The following is a 14,225-nucleotide window of genomic DNA, read 5'->3' on the forward strand; positions in this document are numbered from 1 at the left end:
TGACATCAGAGGTGCTGAAGAAGGTTGTGTAGTGAGTGCAGAGGACAGAAATGGTGGAAGAGTGAAGGCATCTGGTCTGTATCTGGGTGAAATTTGAAGGTTATTGCAGGCTGACTGTCCACTTCTCCTCTGTTTCGTTGGTGAATCTGATTTCCTCTCTGCAGGGTGAGCAGATTCCACTTTGTCCCAAGACTCACCATTCTTTAGGGTCCACCTTTGGCTTGCTTTTCATTTTCACTTTGTGGAAAGGATTCCCCCCTCTACAAATTATGAGTAGTAAGAATCACCTATGAAGTCCTTCATGTAAGATTCTCTTTCAAACCCTTAACTTTCTAATAAGTATATAAGCACAACTTTTTAGATGCTTTATTCAAAATCTGATCTCTTTGGACCAGCATTTGAGTCCACCAGGCACTTAGTTCTTTTCAGACTCTTTCATGAACAATCCAGGTGGCATTTTCTTAGGTCTCCCCAGAGTTCCTGAGCCCAGAGATGTGCCAAACAGATCCATATTGACACCTATAATTAAAGGGCTAACTAATTAGAAGGGAAGGAACCATTGTGAATATAAACATCGATGAGACACACTAGTGCGTAAAAAAATATGTGAAGTTGCATATAGTTTATGAGTAAAATTCATGAAATGTGTAGGTATAAAAGCTACCTTTTAAAATCACTGTATGGTTTCATGTCATCTGAGTTTTAAATGTGCATGTGTAATAATTAATAGGGGCTTTCCTGGTGGCTCAGATGGTAAAGAATCTGCATACAATGCAGAAGATCTAGGTTTGATCCCTGGGTCAGGAAGATCCCCTGGAGAAAGGGACTACCTGTTCTAGTATTCTTGCCTGGAGCATTCCATGGACAAAGGAGCCTGGTGGGCTATAGTCCATGGGATCACAAAGAGTTGGAAATGACTGAGTGACTAACACACACATAAGTCTGATAATATAATACAGGAGCTATTTAACAGTGGTCTAGCAGATCCCTTGGAGGACGACATAGCAACTAACTCCAGTATTCTTGCCTGGAGAATCCCATGGACAGAGGAACCTGGTGGGCTATGGTCCACAGGGTTGCAAAGAGTCATACACAACTGAAGTGAGTTAGCATGCATGCATACAATAGTTAATAAGTTTTTTTTTTTTTTTTTACTTTCTCTTTGACATGCATTATTTTTTTTTTTTTTTTAATTTTTTTTTAATTTATTTATTTATTTTTAATTTTTACTTTACAATTCTGTATTGGTTTTGGCATAGATTGACATGAATCCACCACAGGTGTACATGCGTTAATAAGTTTTTACAAGTAGATGTTTTCAATGTAATATATATGCCAAAGAGAGATAGTATGTGTGTTGTGTGTGTGTGTGTGTGTGTGTGTGTGTGTGTGTGTGTGTGTGTGTATTTCAGGTTGGTCCCAAACAAATTAGTTTGTATTTTATCATTGAGAAAATGGAGCACTTTTGGCGTGCTGACCACTTCCTTTGTCTGGGTGCCCAGCTCCTTCACATTGGTCTAGTCTGTTATGGCCCCCTGTTGCCTCTGTACACCGGTGCCAGATTAAATCTCAGAGACAGATTTCTGAATGAAGTGAAAAAGAATAGGTTTATTGCTTTGTCAAGCAAAGAAGGCGACAGCGAGATAATGCCTTCAAAACTGTGTCCCATCCTGGAGGGTGAACACTGTTCAAGGAGTAGGATGTAATCAGCTCACGGACATTCTTCTGATTGCTTGGTTGGTGGTGAGGTATTTGGGAGTCAGCATCATTTCCTTCCTGGTTCCAGCCTCTCTGGGGTCTGAATGCTTGTGGGTAGCATACACTTAACTTCTCCCACTTGGTAGAGGTTTAGTATTTGCAAAATAGCTCAAAGGGCATGGCTCAGGATATTATCTATAGTCCTTGAAGAAGAATTAAAGTTCCTTGATGTTGTTTAATGGCTTGTTGTTGCTTAGCTGTGTCTGACTCTTTGTGAGCCAATGGACTGCAACACACCAGACTTCCCTATCCTTCACCATCTCCTGGAGTTTACTTTAGCTCATGTCCTTTGAGTTGGTGATGCCATCCAACCATTTCATCCTCTGTCATCCCCTTCTCCTTGACTTACTTGACTATTTTCTTTGTGCATTTTCTCACTTCTCAGATTAAATTGATTCTTTGACTAAAGCTTTTCTACAGACAAAAGGCAAGTGGAGGACATGGGGTAGAGGTCTATTCTGGAGGCCCTAGAAGGTCCTGCTCAGTTACACTCTCACCACTTCCTACCCTGGCAGGCTCCATGTCTGACCTCTGCCTAGCTCTCTGGCCTCCCCCTAGTCCACACTTCCATCTCTTTGTTGTCCAGGTACTTTGCTCCAGCTTTTCTCAGGTCCCTGTGCCTTGATCCCTCTCGCCCACAGGGATAGTAGCCCTGCCCGGCTTTATTTATTTATTTTTTTCCTGGTATAAGCTTTCATAGCACCATGTTTTCTCTTTTAAAATATAGTCAGTTCTGTTGTAATGCAACATATACATTAAAAAAAAGTGCTGTGCTATGCAAAATGGCAAAATAAATACCACAGAGTTTATAGGAAAATGAGGTAGGGGCACAACAGTTAAAAACCTCTCAGTGGCACCTAAAAAAAAAAAAAAACAGATTGGAAGCTAATCCAAAGTGGTAGTATGCTTTTGCATATGTAAAATCATTAAGAAACGCACAGTGACTCCAAGAAATATGGTATTTTACCTTGAAAAAGACTGGAAGTTTACTCGCGGAAGTGGGCTTCATAAAGCTGCTGCTTGTGAGATACTGTGAAGTGGTGGGCAGAGGGTTGTCTCAAGTCCTTGGGAAGTCCTACCACCAGATGGGCGTGGCTCCCGGTGAACCCAGATCCTAGGAAGAGTTCTGTGCTTGTGTTCTGTTTGTGTGCGCCGACCTGGTTGTCTTCAGTTAGGTGCAGATTTTTGCATGTTCATCCAGTATGTCTCACAGATGAAATCCTATTCTGGTCAAATCGTTTTTTCACATGTCAATTTCATCATTTCAAAACAAGTGTCTTAGTAGAACTGAGTGTACACAGTTATAAGGTTACGTTTGTCTGTGTGATCTTTCATAAATGCCCATATTCCCCATTAGACTAGCAACTAGGACACAGGGAGGTCTGTGTCTGCTCTCTCGTCTTTGTAACCCCATCGACTAGCATGTTGCCTGTTTAGTGAAAGTGAAGTTGCTCAGTCGTGTCCGACTCTTTGCGACCCTGTGGACTGTAGCCCACCAAGCTCCTCCGTCCATGGGATTCTCCAGGCGAGAATACTGGAGTGGGTTGCCATTTCCTTCTCCAGGGGGATCTTCCAAATAAAGGAAAAATCTTTCAGTCTTCTTTTGTTATTAAAGGAAAATTCATGTGCCCAATGCCCAGTGAGGCTAATTGGACCAAAATGTTGCTGGCTTCTGCTCAAAAAGACCCGAGCTCCCTGAAGCTTTCCAGCGAGGCATTTTTAAAGGTCAAGGGAGCGAGGGAGCGGCATCCCAGGGCATGTGATCAGCTGGCGCACAAGTCTCTGGTTGATGGTGAGGTAACAGGGCAGTGTCAACAGGGGTTAATACTATCAGTCCTTAAGTGTCAGTCGGTCTGCGGGCTAGGTGTTTATCAAATAGTTGATTTTTTCCATTGGGTGGTGGTTTTTGGCATCTGAAAAATCTCAGGAACTATGCATGAGATATTATTTAGGTACTTCTAAGAGGTGCTATTGGAGAAGGCAGTGGCACCCCACTCCAGTACTTTTGCCTGGAAAATCACATGGATGGAGGAGCCTGGTAGGCTGCAATTCATGGGATCGCCAAGAGTCGGAGACGACTGAGCGATTTCACTTTGACTTTTCACTTTCATGCATTGGAGAAGGCAATGGCAATCCACTCCAGTGTTCTTGCCTGGAGAATCCCATGGACGGGGGAGCCTGGTGGGCTGCCCTCTATGGGGTCGCACAGAGTCAGACACGACTGAAGTGACTTAGCAGCAGCAGCAGCAGCAGCAGCAGCAGCAGCAGCAAGAGGTGCTATGGCAGCGGATATGAGGAGTGGTCTGTCCTGGGAAGATCCCATAGGATCCTGCTTGGTTATACTTCCCTTCATCTTCTTTTTCTGAGGACTCATGCTTATTGTATATCCTGTGAGTGAAAGGTTTATAGCTGATTATGGCATGGTGTGTTTTTCTACCTAGAGAGCAAAATCTTGGGACAGTTTCTTTATTAATGGTCTATATGGTTGTTCTATCAGGCAGAATTGAGCTGGGAAAACAGAAATCAAACCAAGTTGTTCAGTGCAGGAACCTTAAGATGGGTAATTGTTCTAAAGGTGTTTTTGAGAACTAAAAATAATAGTTTGTTAAGGGATGGATGGGCAAAAAAATTGTGATACACACAATGGAATATTATTCAGCCTTAAAAGAGGATTCTCCCAGCACAGATAAATGTGGAAGATGTTATGCTAGGTGAAATAAACCAGACATAGAGAGGAAAAATGCATGAAAGTTATATATGGAAGTTAAAAAAGTCACATCTATAGAAGTAGAGAGTAGAATAGTGATTACCAAGGGCAGGGAGGCAGGGGAAATGGAGGTGTGTAGTTCAAAGTGTATAAAGTTACAGTTTTGTTACATAAGTAAGCCCAGAGATCTAATGTGCAGCATAATGACTGTAATTAATAATGCTGTATTGAATACTGGATATTTGCTGAGAGTAGATTTCAGGTGTTCTCTTCACACACGTACACACACATACCAGTTACTCTGAGGAGGATATGATGATTAGTCTGACTTGTAATCATTTTACTCCATGTATGTTTAACAAAGCATGTTGTGCATCTTAAATATTCACAATTTTTGTTAAATAAGTAAACGGGGGGACTTCCCTGGTGGTCTAGTGGTTAAGATGGCAAGCTTCCACCACAGGGGTCATGGGTTCAATTCCTGGTCAAGGAACTAAGATGCTGCATGCTGTGCAGGGTGGCAAAAAAAAAAAAATCCTTTTTTTTTTTGTTTTGTTTTTAATAAATGGGATGGTAAGGCAACTCAGAGCTTACCTCTAGCAGGAACCTACTGCTCACTGGAGAGACCAGTGTAGGAGGTGGTCTTACCAGAGCCCAGGGGCAGAGCTAGCCAGAGGGACCTGGCGCCACAAAGGAGTCATAGCCATTGATGAAAACATTGCCCTAAGTTGAGAAAGAGAGGGTCTAAAAATACCCACCTCATGTGAAGAGTTGACTCATTGGAAAAGACCCTGATGCTGGGAGGGACTGGGGGCAGGAGGAGAAGGGGACGACAGAGGATGAGATGGCTGGATGGCATCATGGACTCGATGGATATGAGTTAGAGTGAACTCCGGGAGTCGGTGATGGACAGGGAGGCCAGGCATGCTGTGATTCATGGGGTTGCAAATAGTCGGACACGACTGAGCAACTGAACTGAACTTAACTGAAAAATACCCAGCTTCTCCTGTCCTCCCACCCCCAATCTCTTGCCAGATCCTCTGACTATAGGAACTTAACCAAACACCTATTGCATTGGAAAGGGAGGGTGGAAATGCAATTTACAGGAATCAGGTCCCTGTCTTACAGAGCAGAGAAGGATTAAGGCAGAGAGCAATGAGATGAATGATTGATGTGGCCCCATTGTTTTGTTGCCTTCTTTGCAACAGAGAAACTGATCAATGGTATCAGTGTTACCTGATGGATCCCTCTGTGTAAGCCTTCTTCATTAATTTGGTAAGAGAAATTCACGAGAGTTAGAATTTTTGTTTGAGTTATCTTGAGAAAACTTATTGGTTAATGGATTATTTATATCAAATATGTGAAGTGTAGGTCACATAGATCCAGTGAAGCAGACGGGAATAATGTGTGTCATTGTGAAACTTCTTCCCTAATTAATCATAAGGCAAAATATTTTTTAATAATTGAAATCTCTCTCTGACTTCAAGTGATGGTAGCAAGGCAGTGCTTCTCACCTCCACCCTGTCTTTCTTCTTTTCCTTGCAATTTGTAGGCAGTAGTGTCCTCCAAAAATTATATTTCCAGCTAAATATTAACGTATTCTCCAGGGCAAAACAAAACTAATCAAAACGGAGCTTTTACAAATAATGATTTTGAGCACAGATTCTCCCTGAGACTGAGAACATTCTTTCTGTTCAGGCTGCCTTTTTATTTGGTTCATTCCTTGTATCGTTTAGAACAACAATGCTATATATACAGCAGAAATGACTAGATTTTTTTTGTTGTAAGATAGAAAAAGGTTCAGGCCAGTGAAAAGACTATTCTTACTCTGTAGGCTTATTTTTTGTTTTTGTAAAATTATGAAAGAAATTGAAAACGCACAAGAAAAGGGTCATGAACTCTTATGAAGATGATATACTGTTGAAATAAAAGTATAAAAGTGCAATTTAATTTTAATTAATGTGTCTTAAATTTCAAAAAGTTTCAAATTTCTCTAAGGGAAGCTAAGAGAAGAACCAGTGATGACGGCATTCACAGAGGCATCTGTAAGGCATGTTCTATAGTTCTATTTCAGAACTAACACTTTGTTCTGAATTTCAAAGGCATTATATGCAAGGTTATTTTGATTCTTAGTCTACAGAGTCATCATCATGGTGAAGTATTTGTTAGCCTTTGTTAGTAGCACTGCAAACTGCAATTTACAAGGCAAGTTACACTGATATCCACTGGCTCTGTAAATGTAGATAAATTTTACTAGTGACCATATTTTTAAGCCACATACTTGAGTGCAAATAAGTAAATTTCATTATTTTTCTCTTGTGTGACAATCTTTACTTTCAGAATGCCTTTCAGCCTAAAATGGCAGAATTGTGGGTTAACTTCATTATGTCTCTTTCCTTTTCACTCAGTTTTGGATATTCTCTTGCCTCTCTCCCCTGGATGGCACTTGTTCCGGGAGAGGTATCTGACCCTCCGGGGTCTGGCATGGTCCAGGTTGGCCTCCTCTGAGGAGTCAAGCCTTCTGGTGTTGGGCATTGTCAGGCCTTCCTGACACGCTGATCTCTGTAGAATATCCCAGCTCCCACACCTCCTCTCCCTCCGTCAGATCCATCCTACTCTCCACACGGCATCCTCCTTCGCTGGGCGAGGCCCTTCCGGTCTGCTGTCTTGCCCTGCATGCCCCAACCTTGGTCTTGAGGGGAATGTTTGCTTGCTCCCCCTGCTCCGTCAGGTCACGCAGAGGGCTCAGTGAGGCAGTCCCCCTGCTCTGCCTCGCCGCCCCCAACCGCTCGTCACCACCTGGGCTGCTTGGCCATGGCGGCATGAAAACAGTAAGAGGTGGGGGTAGGAGGTCACTTCCCATTTCTCAATATCCCAGAGAAAAAAGCAGGACAGAACTCTGGGGTCTATTTGTTCCGCTTTATCCCCTTGCTTAGAAACTGGAACTGTATCTAACTTTTTTTTTCCTTTGCAGTTTTCAACTCTTTTTCAAACACATATACAAGGCCACCTTTAAGCCTAAACATTCAGAATTTGAGATTTGCATCTTTATTCTCTTTTGACTTCCTCTTTATTTAGTGGGCCATTCAGTAGTGGTCCTTGGATTTGGGGGAGAGTCCTTAAGGTCTCAGCCAAGAAATTCAGTAAAGCTGGGGTGAGGGTACCTCAGACAATACCAAGTGTACTTTCTTAAAGCAGGTTCTGTAGCTCTTGGGAACCTGTTTTCTCATTTGTAAAAGAGGATTTATAATACTCAGCTTGGTGGTTATTATGAAAATTAAATGTGATACCTTACATCAAGTACAAAAGCCCAGTGACCCGTCAAAAACTGTTAGTCCTTTCCCCTCCTGCCCCCCTCCTCCACAGTTTAGAGACAGAGAAAGGTTTAACTGAAGTAGATATACAAGGATCAAATAAAATCAGAAAGGCATTTCAAGGCTGTAGTTCAAAACATCAGCTCATTTAACTATGGTGAGACAAAGCCTAAAATATGTCTTGCATTATTGTAGAAGCAATAAATGTGCATTGTAGAAAATCAGACAGTACTTAGGAATGAAAATAAGAAAAAGCACACCATATTCCAACATGCAGAGATGACCGCTTTGAATACTTTAGTATATGTTTGCTTCTCTCTTTCTCTCTGTACATATACATACGTATGCATATATAAATTTATAAATTAATTTTCATCTCATCTAGAACCAGAGTGTTCCACTTTTCTTTGTGACCCCAGATATCTTTCATTGCTGATTATCTCAATCAGCATCCAGAAGAGGACCACATATTAATTTTGTTTTTTATGTCTCTTATGTTTCTTTTAGCTCAGAATGATCAATTCACTTATTAATGTCATTGGCTTTCGAAGAACCTGTCCAGTTTTAGTTGTCCTGTGAAATGTCTCACCTTACTGGTTTGTGATTGCTTCTTAAAGTGTTGTTTAGCTTATTCTTCTGTTCTTTGGAGCTAAACATTTTTGTCGAAAGTATTTATTAATTTTGTTTAACTTTGCTTCATTAGTGATGCTTTAGATTGCATTATATCAGGAGAAATAATCTTAGTGATACTGCAGATAATGGCAGAATTAGGATGTTGACTCAGATCCTTCCATTTTGCAGTTATATGTTTCCCCCTCTGTCTAGCAAGTAATATGTATTGGGTTATTTTGGTATTATTGAGTGTCTAATTCTCATCAACCATTCAGGTAATAATTTTAGCACCAGGTATAATGAAGAAAGTTATAATAAATCAAAAGAAATGGCTAGATATGCTACAGGAATGGAGATTGGTATCAGTTTCAGTTTCAATCTAGTTGCTCAGTTGTGTCCAACTCTTTGCAATCCCATGGACTACAGCATGCCAGCCTTCCCTGTCCATCACCAACTCCCAGAGTGTACTCAAGCTCATGTCCATTGAGTCAGTGATGCCATCCAACCATCTCATCCTCTGTCATCCTCTTCTCCTACCTTTAATCTTTCCTAGCATCAGGGTGTTTTCCAGTGAGCCAGTTCTTCGCATCAGGTGGCCAAGGGATTGGAGTTTCAGCTTTAGCATCGGTCCTTCCAATGAATATTCAGGACTGATATCCTTTAGGATGGATTGGTTTGATCTCCTTGCAGTCCAAGGGACTCTCAAGAGTCTTCTCCAACACCATAGTTCAAAAGCATCAGTTCTTTGGCACTCAGCTATCTTTATAGCCCAACTCTCACATCCATACGTGACTACTGGAAAAACCAAAGCTTTGAATAGGTGGACCTTTGTTGGCAAAGTAATGTCTCTGCTTTTAAATATGTTGTCTAAGTTGGTCATAGCTTTTCTTCCAAGGAGCAAACGTCTTTTAATTTCATGTCTGCAGTCACCATCTGCAGTGACTTTGGAGCCCTCCAAAATAAAGTCTGTTACTGTTTCCATTGTTTCCCCATCCATTTGCCATGAAGTGATGGGACCAGATGCCAAAATCTTCATTTTCTGGTTGTTGAGTTTTAAGCCAACTTTTTCACTCTCCTCTTTCACTTTTACCAAGATGCTCTTTAATTCTTCTTTGCTTTCTGCCATAGGAGTGGTGTCACACATCTGCATATCTGAGGTTATTGATATTTCTCCCAGCAATCTTGATTCCAGCTTGTGCTTCATCCAGTCCAGCATTTGGACTGGAGATTGGTATGGCGGATCTTAAAAAAAGTAGCTACATCAGTTTTTCCCTGTTCAGATTAGGAAGGAGGCCAGGTCTTCGTAATCTTTGAGTGAGACATATCTTGGTGACCAAGATACACAGAATTGCCAGAAATACCAATAATTGAACCTAAAATTCAGAAGAAAGCAAAGAGTGACTTTAGCAAACTTTGATTTTGAGTTCACACCTGCCTGGGATCAGTGTAAGAAGAGGGTGAAAGTTTAGAAAGTGATGAAATCCATAATCTTATGTTCTTTAAAAAATGTAAGACTCTTTAAAAATGAAATCTAAGATGCTTCAAAATTGAAGTTGGATAACTTTTCTTTCAAGGAAGTCTTGAGTTGGAATACTTTTCCTTTTAATCTGTATAGTATCGTTTTGACCAAGTTTAAGAATTTTATGAACTCTGACAATTTCTTCATAAGCCCTGTGTTTTCAGCTCTTCAGATGTAAATTATTCTTTTCCATTTGCCAGGAGTAAATAACCCTGTACTCTGGCACGCAGACTACTTCTAAGGTTGCTGGGAGGATTAAATGTTATTGAATTCTCAAAGAATTTAAGAGTTAGTTTTTAGGAACAGCCTGCTTTGTAAAAAAGTGCCTAGAGTGTAAGTTTAGAAAAGGCTCCAATTTGGCTGGTCTGTTTCTCCCCTGGGATGATAAGATAAAAATCTCTTAGAGAGTTAGAGTAGTATCTGGAGTTTTTCCTTGGGAAATATAACGATTTGTGGGTTTTATATTTGTGGAATAAATTGGATTTTTACCTTATTACTGATTATATTACTGATTATATTATGTCCCTTGCTTAGTTGCCTCCTGTCCATAGCTTGACCATGTGGTATGCTTTGACCAGTGAAATGTGGTAGAAAGTTATGAGTGCTGTTTCCAAGCAGATGTTATAGAAACCACAGTGAAGGCTCACCAATGCTCATCTCTCCCTCTGCCCAAGGACTGGCATGCCCCAGATAGCAGATGCTCTTTCAATTTGGCTTTTAGATCTGTGATGAAAATGAAGCATATTCCAGAAATGAGCTGGGTTTATTTGGTTTGTTTGTTATTGCAGCATAACTTAGCCTAAACTGACTGCTACAGAGGAGAAATGAGATGCATGAATATCACACAGGATTGTGCTGATACCATCTGGAAGTTATGGCTGAGAATTTCAAAGATGGTGATCTGCTTTGCATAGCTGACTTGAAGGCAACTGGATTTTCTTTTCCTCACTGTGATTCAGTGAAGTGAGTTGCCAAACCAGAATGGAGATAAGGTATTCATTGGAAGACATCTTAAGATATTAGAGTCATGCCTAACACTATATATCTCAACTGATTGCAAGAATGAGAAAGAATCTCTGATTGGAGCATTGTTCTGTTCTGAGGTTAGCACTAGTGATCTGTTGGAACAATTCAGTGAAAGTGAGCTGGGACTTTTAAATTATTTTCCTTTCATATATGCTATTTGAGATAGTTATTTGAATTATATTGTCAATTGTGAAATAACACAATCTGTTGCTTTTAAAGTTACACAAATTAATTTTCAACTGAAGTATAAATGTCAACTGATGTATGTCATACACAGCTTAAGAAAAAAAATCCTTTATACTTGACTTTTTTTTTCCCCTTTGGAGAAAACATGCTCAGAATAAACTGTGAGTGCTTATGAATTGAGAGGGAAAACCATTCTGTTTTCAATTCAAATTAATTTATCAGAACTGAAGCAGGATAAATGCGCCTGCTGAAGTGTGGGCCTGAATTACAAACCTCAGGGACTCAGGTTCAGCATCCAAACCTGTTCAGTGTGCCTCAAGTCAGCCCAATTACCTGCTAGGGGCTTGGTTATAAGTTGTTGTTTTGAGTAAGGGGAGTTATATAAAAATTAAGAATTAGAGATACGTCACTCTTCTTTTCACCTGGTTGAATGAAATGGATTTTCAAAGTGATGTTCTTTTCAACAGATCATTTTGCTACATATTGGAAGTTTTCAGAAACATGTAGTTCAGGCAATCAAGAAACAGAGATGAGGATCTATAATTCATAATTGAAATTTAGCCTTCAATTAACTTATTAGTATGCAGCTGATTAGGAGGTATGTATTTAGTAAATGAAATGACCTCTAGATTTGCATATTCAGTGCAAAACTAGGTTCTTGAAGGTGTAAGGATATTTAAGTATCACTATTTAAAGGGATATTATTGCCAAATTTTTGTAATTAAAATTGTAACAATTTGGTTTGTAAAGTTTTCAGAATTTTTGAAATTGCTTGCACCCATTTGCTTGTACCCCTCAATCTTCAGCAAAAAAAGTAATCTTTTTAACATTTGAAAGAGGTGAATATAGATTTCCCAACCCTGAAGAATTGATAATCTTTACTTAGTTTTAATTAGAAAAATAATTTCTGTTTTGTTTACTGTACACTTCCTGTGGGCTATGCTAAACTGGTGATAAAAATGTGAGGAGATTTTCTCTCTGCCCCCAAGAGGCTTATAGCCTTATAAAGGAGATAGACACCTGAAACAAGTTGTATCTTGATAAATAGATACTGGGAATATTTTAGAGGAGAGAGTAGTTCCTTCAGTTATGGGTAAATAAAGAAGGAGGAGTGATGGAAGTGTAATTATTTTCAAAGTTGGCTTCTGAATCTGAACAACTGCAAAGTTAATATGAAAATGCAAAGTGAAAGTGTTGATGATCTAGTCGTGTCTGATTCTTTGCGACCCCATGGACTGTAGCCTGCCAGGTTTCTCTGTCCATGGAATTCTCCAGTCAAAAATACTGGAGTGGGTTGTCTTTCCCTTCTCTAGGGGATCTTCCTGACCTAGGGATTGAACACAGGCCTGCTTTGCAGTCAGATTCTTTACTGTTTGAGCCACCAGGGAAGCCCAAAGATGGACATTATAAAAGCTTTGTCTAGGGGATAGTTTAGAGAATGAATATATAGCTTTTTCATTCCTAGTTCTTACAGCATGTGATATTATGTGAGCAAGGGATGCTTCAGTTTCAATGGCAAAAGGAGTGGAGCCCTATGTAGAGGTATCTAGCCTCACTTCGTCCCAAACCGATCTAGAGCTTTTCCTGGGCCTGGGGAAAGCAAGGGGGTTTGTCTTCGGACCCTGACCAAATTCTAAGCTCACTGTTGCTTATCTTTCTGTAGCTTCCTGGTGCCTGGGAACCTTTCCTCACGTGGAGGGAGTGTGTTTCCTGAAATTCACCCTTTCCCACTCCGTTTTCCGGGACTTCCCAGGAGATGCTCGTGGCAAAGAATCCACCTGCAGTGCAGGAGACACAGTTTTGATCCCTGCATTGAGAAAATCCCCTGGAGGAGGGGATGGCAACCCAACCCACTCCAGTATTCTTGCCTAGAGAATCCCCATGGACAGAGGAGCCTGGTGGGCTACAGCCCATAGGGTCACAATGCATTGGACATAACTGAAGCGACTTAGCACATACCCCCCGTTTTTGAGGAATTATGTTTCCCCATAGGTAATAAACTTCACTGACTGAATGGGGGAAAGAATAGATAATACAAGAAAATGTGGAGGAAAAAAAACTATTTAATATATCAACATACTAAAATAATATCTGGCTACTTGTATTGAACTAGATATTGTTATCCTATCAAGACTTCAATTCTTATTTTTATTTGTCAGAATCCCCTAAAATAGAGTCAAAGAAACCACAGTAACATTGGTTGCACAAGGATACTTAGCATAGCAATTTGGTGATGAAAGGAAAGGGAGAGAGAATTTTAATGTCCATTAATAGGGACTGCTTAAATTATGCTGCAGCCATATTGTAGAATAGCATGTGGCTGTTAAGACTGAAGTGGATCTGTTTCTATAGATGTGGATGGATGTCAATAACACATTACTGGGTAAATAAAGTTGTAGAACAATGTATGTATTTGAAAATCTTTTTGTATATGTGCTTGTATGTAGAAAAGTTCTGGAAAAACATCCGAGCATTCTGTTACAATTACTTCTGGAGAATGAGACTTGGAGTGGGGGGAAGATATCCCTTGGTCCTTAATATATTTTGTATTTTTCAAAGCTTGTATCATTTTTTGTAATTAGAGATTTGAATAAACTTTGAGAGAAAAAAAAAAGACTTCAATTCTATAACAAATCTTATCGGTTCATTATAGTTAAAATAAAACCCTTCCTTCAAGCTTCTGTGAAGCTTTTATCAATAATTTTTCATAGTTATCCCCACTTTTATGCCAAAATTCTGTAATGTGTATAATTTATGTAGCTAATAGAGCTTTCAAGTACATATTGCCTACTTGTATCTTGTTTCCTATTGTCTGGGTTAAAACGTTTTCTCTGTGAAAATATGAAAGTCCTTGGAGATTTCTAGGACTGTAATTTATACTAGCTCCACTATTGATAATTAACACATTGATAGTAGTAAAAATGCTGCGTAGGGCTTCTACATTACCATCTGTGTAAATCCAGATCTATCTACACATCTTCCCAAGAAAGAATACAGAGCAACAAAGAGAGAAAATAAAACTACAGCACAACCGAGAGACCCAAGACATGATAAACTTCAGCTGACCACAGATTAGAGAAACGTTTAATCCACCAGGGAAAAC

This window comes from Oryx dammah, unplaced genomic scaffold (genome assembly GCF_014754425.2).
Source record: "Oryx dammah isolate SB20612 unplaced genomic scaffold, SCBI_Odam_1.1 HiC_scaffold_27, whole genome shotgun sequence".
NCBI classification, from domain to species: Eukaryota; Metazoa; Chordata; class Mammalia; order Artiodactyla; family Bovidae; genus Oryx; species Oryx dammah.